Source organism: Canis lupus, chromosome 5 (genome assembly GCF_048164855.1).
Source record: "Canis lupus baileyi chromosome 5, mCanLup2.hap1, whole genome shotgun sequence".
Lineage (NCBI taxonomy): Eukaryota > Metazoa > Chordata > Mammalia > Carnivora > Canidae > Canis > Canis lupus.
In genome coordinates, this window is record NC_132842.1 from 44225959 (window position 1) to 44239835 (window position 13877).

General features: G+C 38.4%; 2 long non-coding RNA genes across 2 annotated transcripts in view; one reads left to right on the top strand and one right to left on the bottom strand.

Moving 5' to 3' along the window:
- LOC140633634 (uncharacterized) overlaps positions 1-13877 on the bottom strand; it is a 424514-nt gene that overhangs the window by 70778 nt on the left and 339859 nt on the right. The window lies entirely within an intron of this gene.
- The window catches only part of LOC140633635 (uncharacterized), a 49588-nt gene continuing 37353 nt past the window's right edge, over positions 1643-13877 (top strand). The window contains exons 1-2 of the long non-coding RNA XR_012031207.1: positions 1643-1756; positions 7046-7172. This is a non-coding gene — a long non-coding RNA (uncharacterized lncRNA). The remainder of the gene's footprint in view (positions 1757-7045; positions 7173-13877) is intronic.

Below are 13877 nucleotides of genomic sequence, written 5' to 3' on the forward strand. Positions count from 1 at the left end.
ACCTCATACACTTCCCTAGGGCATCACCCAGATTCTTTCAGCCACTATAAATATAAAGGATCTACATCTGTTTGAGGGGGGAGAAGGGAAGATTGGGAGATCAAAAGATCAGTAAAACTAAATATGAAATTAGTATTAATATTCTGTGCCAGGCCTCATACTACCATTTTATTTATGCAGATACCTACTAGTCTGATTTTAAGAAGAATTCACATGTAATACCTGAAACCCTTGCAATCAACTTGATTAACATGCTTCAGGAGTAGCAGATATGTGTTGGTGAGACTTTGGGTCAGCTGGTTGTGAAAAAGGTAATTAAAAGTGTAGGTCACGTTCTCAAATTTTGAAGTGTAAGGATTTTTTTAAAAGAATAAAATTTTTCTCCTACCCCTGAGAATAAATCCATAGACCCTAGTTTGATGAACACTAATTTATTTATTTATTTATTTATTTTATTTTATTTTATTTTTTTTTAAAGATTTATTGATTTATTTATTTGTTTGTTTGTTTGTTTGTTTGTTTTAGACAAAGAGAGAGAGAGAGCAGGGGGAGGGGTATAGGGAGAGGAAGAGAGGGAATCTCAAGCAGACTCCATGCTGAGCACAGAACCTGATGTGGATCTCAATCCCAGGACCCTGAGATCATGACCTGAGCCAAAATCGAGTCAGCCACTTAACACACTGAACCTCCCAGACACCCCAAGAAAACTCAACATTTAATTAATCAAAAGAAAAATGTGATGAACACTAATTTAAACAACTGAAGCCTTCTTTCATGAAACTGCTGTGCAATTGCAAATTACCAGGCAGAAAGGACGTTTCGTCTGATAAAGACAAAATTTTAAATTACCATTGTAATGAAAATACAAAATTTAATTCAAAAAAAATTTATAATTCATGGACAACCCACTCCAACTCTGCTCAAGAACATGTTTAGGGACCTACCACTGTTTAAGAGATACTTCTAAAAAGTTTTGGGAGTATCTGACAGCCATGATTGATGGGGGGGAAAAAGCAGAGAAAAGAATTAAAGGTTTTGGTAGTGATGGTGATTCTCAACCAAAACACATTATTTTTAAAATGAATTTATGTCTTGAAATGGGAAGTAGGGTGAGGAAATAGATATGAGTATATATAGAGGGTGAAATAATTTTTAAGTGGTTATTTTATTTTCAGTAGATAGTAGGTGGCTTGATTTAGCACATTCAGCTATTTTACAAAAATGGTACCACTGAAAATATTCTTTAGCAACAAAACTTGGGGTATCTCCATCTCAGCACCTCCATTCTTCTCAAAAAATTTGATTTGTGGCGACTTGTTTTGGAAATTTAGAGAAAACTGCCTTGTAAGTATTTATATGAGCAGATTTTGTTTTCCCCTTGGGCTGTACAGCTGCCAGCCATTTATTATTGCCTCCTGGTCCATGGGCAGGTTTTTTTTTTTTTCTTTCCCTTTCCCTTCTTGTGGTTCCTACAATAGAAATAATCATTTTTTAAAATGGAAAGGAACCCACTCCCTTTTCATAATCTCAGCTACAGATCTGCTTTTGATTTTGCATGCTTCATTTTGTTCCCTGAAGGATAATTTGGAGGTTTGAGTAATTAACCCAAGACTCATAGGAGGCCGTCTTTCCAAGGCGGGCAATTTTGCTGTGGTGGAGTCGGCTGCTGTCAAGCATTAACTTCTTAATAATAAAGCCTTTCAGACCCTCGACTATCTGCACAAAGATGCACTTGAAGCTAGTGGCTTGGCAGAGTGTAAGCGGACTACTTCTATTCTTTCTTTGGACAAAATAGTCCTCTTGATCTCTGGGTTGGAGCTATTTTTATTTTACTTCGGTTCTTTTCTGCTTTTTAACTTGGTGGGCAAGTCTTTCACTTATATTTTGATCCACTGCTTAATCTGTTGCCTTTTTTTCAAAAAGACCTGCAAAAAGACACCCTTTCTGATATCCAGTGACTAGCTCCCTCTTTCAGTATATTTAGATTCCTCCCTTTTTAGAAGAGCAGTGACTCAACTCCTGAACCAAATAAGAGTTTGCTTCTCTGATCACAGTACACTTCCTGCTATTAACATGAAATGGCTCTGGTGCAGCACTGGGGACCATCACACCTGCAATTAACAACCAAATTAGGATGTATCTTTTCTTGGCAAACGGATCCACCAGAAATTTGAGGACAGCAGCTGCTCTCCCTCCCATTCCTACTCTCCTTTTAGTGCCCTCTCTCAAGCTCTTAGCAGAGAAGTGAACCAGAAATTTTTGTATTCTATTTGATAAATCAGTGTATTTTAACTGATTTGGCAAATACCTACTGAGTGCTTACTATGTAACACTGTGGCAGGCAGTGATCTTTTATTCACTTGTCCTCAGGGGTACTGTGCCTGGGACTTCTGAGCTTTGCAAAAGATTATGAAAATACTAAACCTAGTATATTTATATTATATTGTATATAGCAATTACTTATATACATATATATAACAAAATTAATAAAACAGTTAATTAAATGTCCACCAGTAACATCAACCTAAAACATTAAAAAATCCCATTACATTCAAAAGCAGTTTATAGGTAGATTTCAGTTTATAGATATTTTTTCTCACTTTTCTTTTTTTAAGATTTTATTTATTTGAGAGAGAGAGAGAGAGGGAGGGAAGGAGGGAGCTCCAGCAGGGGGAGGAACAGAGGGAGAGGGACAAGCAGACTCTGCACTGAGCTCAGAGCCCTATGTTGAGATTTGATTTTAGACCCTGAGATCAGGACCTGAGCCACAATCAAGAGTTGTACACTTAACTGACTAAGCCACCCAGGCACTCCTAGATTTCTCTCACTCTTCAAAGATTCCCAAATATTCTACTTGTAAAGAAAATTAATTTTTCATGGCCGAATAATTTTATAAGCATATTTATTTTATTTTTAAAACTATTTCCAAAAAATTGTTTAAATTATAGTTACTGTGAGATGTATAGGTATCAAAATGCTCAATTTGGTAAAAGTTGCTAAAGGCTTTAAAGAAGCCCAGTGAGAGCCTAGGTGAGCTTCAGGGGTGTCAAAATAGGAGGCCTCTGCCACTCAGACGTTTTTAATCCCAGGTGGACAGACATGGCTAGTGCACTAGTAAAGGGAAATACAAAAGATGTATTCTACTTGAGGTCCTAGTATTGTCTGTACAACTTGATATCCTTTGGAATATTTGAAGACAACTGTCATGCCAACCCAAAAGGCCTTTCTTTTCCCTTCTTTCTGTTCCTTATATAATATCATTCTGGTTACTTCCTCTTGATCATACCCCAGCTTGTATCTCATGTAATTCGGTGCCCAAAAAGGAAAACCACACTCCAGATGTGGTAAAAACAAGTACAAAGTATGTGGGAGTCTTGCCACCTCATTCAAGTTTTATTCTTATATTAATTCAGCCACAGTGTGTTTTGCATGAATACTGGGTTTGTCCGCAACTGAAACACAACAGCTCCCAGGTCCTTTTCACATCAGTGGTGCCAGGCAGATTATCCTCAACAGGTATTTGTGAAGGTGGCTTTCTAAAGGTTTTTGCATTTATACTTGCTAATTCCTCCTCCCCTCAAAAAAACAAACTTTGATTTTGTTATCTGGCATAGTTATTCTCCCTCTCAACTTTGTGCCAGCTTAAATCTGGTAAGCTTGCCTTCTGTACTGGAGAAGACAGAGATGATTGAGTATAGAATAAGGGACTATACCTTAGGGATCACCCAAAAATTATGTCAGTCCCTGTGGTTAGCTTGTACTGTCAGCTACAAAATTGAACAATGGTACAATTCTCTATTTTGGCAATGGAGATACCAAAAATTATTTCTTTAATGCTTGACTGAAATAACAACATTCTGACTTTCAAAAACTATCCAAGCAGGAATATTGCTTCTGTAGTTTTGATCTGCAGTTTAGTGTTCTACATCACATATAATTTTAACATTACATGATCCAGAACTCATAGGTACTGACTCATTATTACATTTCTTTATAGAGACAAAATGTCTGAGTCTAGGATGATGAATTAAAATTTATGTGATGCCAAAAAATGGATCAGTATAGATAATGGCACTATACCACTCATGGTATAGAGCTGGATGGGACTTAAACAGGTCATTTCATCATCCCTGTGCCCCTGATTAAGTCAAACCCCAAGTCTGTCTTCATCTCCCTTAGGTATTTGTTTTTCTATCTCCTTCAAAATTCTGTGTAAATGACACCATTTTCAGAGTGGTCACAGACATCCTAATTTTTAAAGTTTTAAGAATAGTGTCCAATTCAATACTCCTTGTCTGGCTTTGCCTTTTGACCTGGATCTAAAGTAATTGGATCTCTGATAAATACTTAATGGCTTTGGGGACATGCAAAGAAGTGTGGGTCCTGCTCTGGATTAAAGGGCTCAGGAATCCAGGGAAGGCGCCACATTCCCTGGCTGTGTTAATTAGCCATGCCTGTTGCTAATAAGTGTCTGGGGATATTTTACAGGATCACAGAAGCAATTTATGATGCCCCGAGTGGGAGGGAGAAACATCCTGGCTTTATGAATCTCATAGAAAAGAACTTTGCCTTCTCTACAGAATCATTCTTCTTATAATTTAGATTTTTTTTAAACCAGAACAGCAGAATACAGAAATCAAACCTCTGTAATTCAGAATGAATTATGAAAATGTATTTCTCTTTCCCCAGTTGTGTAATTCAATTTAGTGTCCTTATCCTTCAACAAAACCCTGACTATTATTAGCTGAAAGCATGAGTTTATAATCATTTTTTAAAATTCTGTGGACCTCATCCATGGAATTTATTTGCTCTTCAATACTATCTTTCCCCTGAGGGATTCATTACTCATTTACACATCTAGAAAATAAATAATGTGCCATTAACTGGGGGAAAAAATGTGGCCTCCAATTCAAGGCACCAGGATATGCTTTTTTTCCTTCTCTTTCTTCTACCCCCCCCCCCCAGCTTTTTTTTTTTTAACAAGACAAGCATTTGGAAACAGAATACTTTAAAAGGAAAAGATCAGAACTTGTTTTTCAATGAGTTGGGAACAACAGGCACCATTGTAGCCCAAAGCAAGGGTCCCATATTCAATTCAGGGGGGGAAAATCCATAACGAACTATTATGTGTAAGCTTCAAGATTTAGATTAAATATTCTTAGGTTCCAGATGGATTCCAATTTCTTTCTTCAGGGTATATCTATTTCCAAATTTAATCATGACTTTTTTTTTTTTTTTAAGATGTTGGTATTCTGATAAATTAAAAACATTGGTAGTAATCATTTAAGGAGAAATAAGGGCATACATCCACAACAGCTATTTGTCTGTGGCCCAGTTGGCACCATAGGGAACATTCTTCCCAGCATTCTCTGGGTTGGGGAGAACAGGACGTAATCTGCTTTCATCAAAGGATCAGGATCTAGCTTATCATAAACTACAGCATGAATTCTGTCTGTGTATGGCCTCTATATCAAAGGACAGGCATTCCCAGACATATAATCATTAATCTTGTAGGCATCTCAGGAGTGCAAATGATTGATTCCATCTGTGTTGATTGAAGTGGCTACCCTGGGCCTCCCTGGAGACAAGGGTAGAACTACTGAAGCTGTCAAGTTTTGTTCTCACAGAGGACCAGGGATGATGTTAAAAATAATAATATCTAACATTTAGGGAAAATTTATTTCATGCCAGGCACTGCTTTCAACACTTTATGGATATGAACACACTTATTCCTAACAATGTGTTAGGAGGCACATGAATATTCCTATTTTATGGACAAGGGAACGGAGACACAAAGAAGTTAGACTACTTCCCAAAAGCAAGAGATTAGCGAGAGCCCAGGTGGTCTGACTTTAGAGCAGCATTATTCAAAAGGTACATGTGAGGCACATATGTCATTTTAAATGATCTTGGGCACATTAAAAAAAAAAAGTAAACTGACATCGATGAAATTAATTTTAATAATATGTTTTCTTTAGTTCCGGGTATCCCAAATATTATCATTTCAACATGTAACAACAGAAAAATTATTAATGAGATATTTTATATTTTTAAACTAATTCCTTGAAGCCCCCTGTGTATTTTACACTTACAGCACATCTCAGTTTGAACTAGCCATGTTTCAAGTGCTTGATGCCACATGTGGCTGGCGTCCACGGATCTTGAGCCAACTTTCTAAATATCCTCTTTTTACTGCAAGTAATGTATGTTGCCCTGCAGTATTACTCTTCTCTTTAGTTGGAGGCAGCTTCTAAATGTGTGGTTTCTGGGAGAACTGGAAGAATCAGACCCCTTCTATCTATTTGGAGTCTCTATGGATGTTAGAAGAAGGCCTGGCTCTAGGATGACAAAGCCCCTCTGGTTGATAGAAGCAGTTTCCACTCACCCCTCAGGCCACAAATTCCACACCCACACATGATGGCCCTGCATTTCCTTCTCAAACTCTTTGTGGGCTCCCTGGGAACATAGGGCACACAGGAGAGACTGCCCCTACACGCAGTTCTTGGTTGTGTGCACTTGGCAAGGTCAGGTGGGCTCAGCCTGGGTGTTTCTGTCAGAAGGGAAGTGAGAACAGGACCTTCAGGAGGTGTGTCCTGGGTGGTCCTGTGCCAGCCGGAGACTGTTCTGGACAGAGAATGATGTTCCATGTGCTCATCACTGCTAGCATAAAAAAGGCAGAGAGGCAGTCTCTAGTCCTTAGTTCCCTGGGTGGTATGAGTTATATTTTTCTCTCTGTTTCTCCTCTTTTTCTGAAGATAGTCTTCTCTGGGACTCATTGGTTTGCCTTCAGGTGGTAGTCTCTATAACTGGATGTCTTACCCCTGGAAGGAGAGGGCTGCAGGGAAGTGAGTGCTCTGATGGACCAGGTGGGCTTTTGAGGACAGAACACTAGGCAGTGGTCAGGGGACCAGGGTAGTCTCCCGAAGTGTCCTAGGTGGCTGACGGTTAACTAGTAGGGGAAGGTCAAAGAAGTGTCAAGAGGGTTCCTTCCAGTCAGAGAGAGCAGAACCTGTTACTGGATCACCGGCTCTTTTACACCTAACAGGTGCACACTCGTTCTGTTATGCTCTGAAGCTGTTTCAGAAGCTGTGGTTTCTGCCCCTACCCTGACCTTCTCAGCCCTGCTCACAGCTGTACATGGAGGATACAACAGGAAGGAAAAGATGATCGGGGTAGGTAAATGTATTATTTCTGTATTTGTATCTGGAAAAGTATTTTCAAACTTCTTTGACTATAATTCACTGTAAGCAACATTTAAATTGGTACAACAATTTTGAAGAAACTGTTAGACAGTGTCTACTAATGCTGAAGCTTCATAAACCCAATGACCCAGCAATTTCATTCCTCACTAGATCCCCTGGCCAACAGAGACATGGACATATGTCTACCAAAAGACACATCGTAGTAAGTTCATAGTAGTACTCTGTAATAGTAAAAAAAAAAAAAAAAAAATGGACACGACCCAAAGATCACCCACAAGAAACTGGTTTGAACAATTATGTGTGGTCATACATTATGCAATATGTATATTGTATACAATTCACTACTGAGAATGAGCAAATCACAGCTATGTTATATATTATATGATTATATATCTCAAAAATAGAGCTGAGCAAAAGAAGGTAGACACCAAAGACACAACAGAACACATATGACATCATTTCATTTACACAAAGTTCAAAAGAGGCAACTACTCTGTCACATATCAGGCTACAATACTGCAATCAACAAGTAACATATATAAATGAATTGAAAGGATAAAGAATTCCTATTTCTACTTTATGTAGTATACGCTGATTTTTTTTCCGAAAACCTAGTTGCTACCCACTCAATGGATTTTATAATCTTTAATGGACTGTCACTTGTAGTTTAGAAAACACTGGTATTAATGTAGGTTAGGGTCTCAGACTAGCCCAGAGGCTACCTAATTTCTCTATGCTTCGGTTTCCTCCTCTATAAAATGAGGATAATAATGGTACCCTCTCATGGGGTAGCTGTGAGGATTGGATGAGTTAATGCACATTAAGAGCTTAGCACAATGCCTGGATGAGTTAATGCACATTAAGAGCTTAGCACAATGCCTGGCACATGTTTACACACATGCTTTTATTAGTGGTTTTATTTCTAATACTTTCAGGTGTTTCCTCAGGCAAGTAAACTTTTCAAATCCCTGCTCCATACTGATAATGTAAACTAAACTAACTTCCAGCAGAGACTTAGATATGACTCTTTGCTCCAAGGAAGCCAGGTTCCCAGTGATTAGGACTTCTAGGATTTCCATCTAGAAGTGGGCTTCTTTAAAAAATTGTTTCTGTGTTCCCACATCACTTTCCACTGGGCTGCTTTCTTGTCTGCTCTGATCTTTTAGGCAGAGCCTGAGATCATTTGAGCATGTACAGTGCAACTGTATTTGCACAACTCTTGTTTTTTAAGAAGTCATCTTAGCTTGGGAAGTGTTGGCGACAGCTAAGAGCAACCCTCCTATTTGGCCAGGGGATCTGACCAGCCCCCATCGCTTCCTTCAACAACAAGCGCTTTATGCTCCATGCAAAGACCAGCTGTCAGTTTAAATTTCCCTAATCCAGCCAGATCCCAACTCGGCCAATCAACAGTCGCTATCTGGGGGAAGCCCATCTGTGAAATGCAGCAGTGCCCTTACTGGAATGACATGTCATAAAAATTAGTTTGGGCACTAATCTAAGGAAGCTTTGTGCTGAGTGGAGGGACTGCAAGGTCCCGGCTGGTGTCCTTCCCTTTGCCAAAAAGCTGGACCCAGATGAGGAGTGCAGAGCTTGAAAATAAAGCAAGAGCCTTCACCTCCTGCCCCATCCCATTTGATGTCTTCAGTGATAAAGGAGAAACTTTAACCACTCCCTCAAGTGTTCTCTCCCAGGCAGCCCATACTCTGTCATGCAAGGGGGTTGGCTAAAAGGATGAGTGGATGGAAATGTATCAGCATTGCTAGGTTTCATTTTTTTGGGGGTGGAGGGGTGTTGTTGTGGCTCTCCGTTGTTTTCTAGCTGCATGGTTACACATGCCAACACATGTTGGCCCAATTTGTTTAAAAAGGACACACAATTTCATCCTAAGAAAGATTCTTCTGGTGTGACTTTCCCTTCTCACCTCTGGAAGAACAGTTGTTCCCAAAATATGTTTTCTCAACTATTGAAAAAAATAAAGACTTTCATTTTGCTATATCTTAACGGTCCAGGTAACTTTTTCCTCCTGAGACCACCTCTCCTAACCTGTTTGCTTTCTCTCAATTTATACCACACCCTGCCTTTACTTCTTCCCCTTTTTAAAAAATTTCCTGGACTCTTTCCTCCTTTCAGCCTCCATCACACAACCATAGAGAGACTTTGGGGATGGGGGATGGGTGGCCAATGGCTTGGCAGGGGGCAGAACCAAACTTGATATGCCAGGTTTACCAGTTCTGGTCCAGGCATGCTGGGCATGGCCAGAAATGAGAGGAGCCCCACTTCAAAGATCCTGCAAAAGGGGGTGGTGGTGAAGACTGAGGAGATAGGAAATGGTTTGCACATGTGAAATGCTGCTATTCATGGCAGAGTATGAATGCATATACATAGAGGGCACCAGCATAGCAAAGGCATGGAATTGGCATACAACTCCACATGCAGTGTTTGGGAATCTTCTTTCTACTACTTCTCCATGTTTGAATCACATGTATTCAGTTTTCCCAAGATGTTTATCGAGGGTGTCCTACATTGTCTGCATTGTTCCAGGTGTCTAGGGATACGTTTCGTCAAAGACAATTCATCAGTTAGGCTGCCTGGAAGTGTGCACAAGGCTGACTCTGACCAATTAAAACGTAAACTTTATAGAAAGGAGCTCAAAGGATCTGGAGCAGGCCTCTTTACATCCTTAATTGACTGAATAATGTGCTTCATCTGTGCCATTTTAAAAAATCACCACGCCATGAATCACAAATTTTGAATTGTATTTTCAGACAATCACATGAGCATTTTCACACTTGCCCATTTTTATGTAGTTTAACTCCCACTTTAAGAGATTTGGGGACCTTTCCTGAAAGTACAGATCTTGTCCAAGAAGTTTAGATATATGAGTTTTAGAGTAAAACTAGAAAAAAAAGAAAAAGTTTATCACATTCTTATATTAAAAATAAAAACTTACAGATTTTCTTAGACATCTTTTCCTCATAATATTCAGAACATTTTCTAACTTATTTTTTTATTTTAAATTAAGCTTTGGAATAAAGAGAACTAAACAATGTTTTGGCCGCGTCTTTTCTCTAAGGCGAGGTAATTAATCAGATTGCCATTTTAGGTCAGCCAACTCTGGGCAGCCAGCTTTATAGTTTGAGGGATCCAGAGAGTATTTTCTAAGAACTCTGTACACACATTACATATTAGACCAAAAGACAAGCAATCAATCTGTGAGTTAAAACCATATGCTAATGCAATTTTACATGGTGAAATTTGTTTGTTTATTATGTTAAACTAAAACTTTCATGACATTTTAGAAATAGATTATAACATCATCTAAAGCAAGACTGAAATGAATTAAAGCCAACGGGTGGGAGGAGCAGGGGAGAAAGGAGAAAGAGAGGCGATAGACACAATGTTTAATCTCAGGGTGGAAATCTAGTGAGCTTGGGGGAAGACTAGATTAAAAAACCTTTTTATTCATTCATTCATTCATTCATTCATTCACTCACTCATTTGCTTCTTCACTAAACACCACTAAGGCCTCATTAACACAGTACCAGTGTATGCTCAAGTAATGTAAGCCTAATATTTCTCCTAATCTCATGTGATCCCTTTCAAGCTACCCTTCCATCCCTTCCACTACAGCTGACTCTCTCTCTCCTTGGATGCGGTCCTTTTCTCAACACTCCACTCAGTTGCTCCTAACCTCCTCTACGTACGCTACCTCTCTAACCTTTGCTTCATTATTTTCAGTTCATTTTTCCAGACTTCACACTTCTTTTCCCAGCCCTAGCCACAAATAAATAATTTGTATTGAGCTCCTAATCTTATACCTAAAAGTAGGAATCTTGAGGAATGCAGAGCTCCCTCTAGCTTATATGTGGTAACCCACATGAAGTTCACTGGTTTCCTTGCAGGAAGAGTGTTCCCTCCCCAAATGTAAGACAGAATATCAGAAACAAAGTACAATCTCTGGGGTGTTGGTTTTGGAAATAAAATGATAGGTTTGTTTTTTAATTTGTTTAGTGTTGGTTTCATTTATTTTTATACAATAATGTATTTCTAATAATATACTGGCCTTTAATGGAGAATTTGATTTCAATAAACTTTGCTTCTTAGATATTTTTACAGCAAGGCTTACAGTCATCCAACAAGAGATACATATATCCATTCACTCATGCACATCCTACTTTCAAACTAATCTTCTCCAATGTATTTTTCAAATGCTTGAATTGTGTTTCTTTCTATTCAGGAACTTATGTGATGTCTAGTGTATAAGAAGAAGTATAAGATGCAACCAGGAGCTATGATTCATGGAGGGAATTTAGACAACATATCACAGTGCACAGTGCATAGTACCAGTTGGCTGACCCATGCAATGAAAGCTACAGGAGTTTGTGGGATGAAAAACCACTGGAAGTTTTTTTAAGGAACTGAGATTTAAGTCTTGAGACCAAGACTCAGGTGGTTATAAAAGAGAGCAGAGACAGTCTGGATGAATGTGAAAAGCTACCCACCTCAGGAAAGCCCGCCCCAGTGGTTGTTGATTACTTGTAGTTCTGTGAGTACGTCCTGGGCTTAAACAGTCTCTATGTCGGCGACTTGAATGCATGTTCTTTAGCACAGGCTTATAAAAACAAAGATGAGCCAAGGTATGTTTTCAACTTTTTGAAACTGATTGACAACTCTTAGAAGTCTGACTTGGTATTACAGGTTTAATGTACTCATTAACAAACACGTAGGTAGTGATTTATCTCTGGTAATATTAAGAACTCCTGAATCTTGTAATTATCATCAATAATTTTACATAGGGTATTTTATCTATCTTGATACACAGTAACCTTGGAAAAGATAACCAGAAAGAAGTGACATTTGTAAACCATTGAATTTTGAATAGGGTTAGCAACAGAAACAAATAATTTTCTAATTTGCAAGAAATGTTGTTCCACTATTCTGCAGAACTAGTCTTTCTTACACCCATGGGATTGTGAAATTCTTGCAAGCCGTCGAGTCAGGAAGCATTTCAAATAGAAAGAGGAACTTAAAAAAATGTATCCCTGGGGAAAGTTTTTTTCCCTCCCCCTGCTCCGAAAGGACACATAATTCATTTCAGCTGCTCTGTATTTTCATGGCATCATCAAATAAAAAAGTAAAGAAAAACTGAGATTTTAGGGAAAGGCATCAACTGTAGAGGCAAAAGTAATTTTGCTTTGGTGAGGTCTAATGAACCTTCAGTGTAAGATAAACAAGATTTTATTAGTCACCAATATTTTGTGGGAATCTTGAAACATCTGAATTAATTTTTTTCTTAAAATTAACCTGAAGCTAGCCAATGAACTGATTACTTTAAAAGATTTTGACAATATTGAATTAAGTCTTCCAAACTTTTCCTATATCCAATTAGTCTTTCTTTATAGAATATGGTACATGTTTTATGGTTTGAAATCACTACATAAAGCAATTTTGAATTTGTCACACCTATGAAAAAAGATTATTGAGTTCCCACCATATACAAGAGTCCTGATAAAAAGACTACCCAAAAGGAATTAACAATTTAGTTGGAGAGGAAATAACCAAATAAAATCCCTGTATAAAGGACATAAGGGTACATTTTTGGTGTGGTTAGAATATAGTTTCTGTCTTAGCAGATCTTGATCATCTTTGGGCTATAGCCAGATAAAATATGGTATGGCTTCTCTTACCTAGGATAAGGCATAGCTTCTGAGTGTTTGGGGGCATGAGGTTAGGATTCCTACGCTAGGATTGATTTTTCATAGGGACCATTTGAAAGACAGACTGAAAAACGGCCAAAGGGAATAGGCTGAGATTGGTCACATATCTCACTTGTTCATTCATTTAGCAACCATATTCCACGAACTGATGGGTCTTATAAAAGAGGCAGAGCACCAACTAAGTGCCTAGTATATAACAGGTATTCAATAAACATTCACTAAATTGAGTTAAAGATTCATTTTTTGAGTTTCATCCAAAAATGAGCCTTGCCTTCAGAGAGTTTATAATCTATGAGAGAGGCTGCATTTAGTCAAATAATTGTAATACAAAGAAGAAAGTGGATTCCATGAAAGAGATACGGATAGAGAACTTGGTGGATACTGGGAGAGCCAATGTTGCTTCTAGTTGGTACATCAGGCTACACTTTGGGGACAAAGAGATATGTGAGTTGGACATGGAAGGAGGGGTTGGATGTTGATATACAGTGACGAAGGGAGGGACTCTGTAGGTAGAAGAAGAACATGAGCCGAGGCTCAGAGGTAAAACAATGTGGGACTTGAATAGGGAAGCTCACTTTGGGTATTAAAAGAATGGAAAAAAAAAAAAAGCTTGAAAATGTATAGTAAGTTCAAATACTGATAGCTCCTAATACCATACAAAGAGTTTGAACCCAGAACTGAAGACAAAGAAACATTACTCAAGATCATTTTCTATCTCTATGTAATAGCTTTCTATTTCTAACAGAGAAAAAGTTTGTATTGTATATTGAGTTTCTTTAAGCATCCCTATAAGAAATCTCAGTATGTTGGTTGTATTAGGTTTTTTGGGAAAAATCTTGTCTTAGAATCCTGTGGTTTCTGTGTTCCCTTAGAATCACCTTTGGCCCTAAGGAGTTCCAGCTTCAGCCTACTCTGCTCACAAGGGATCTAAGGGATCTACCATTCACTCTTCCAAGAA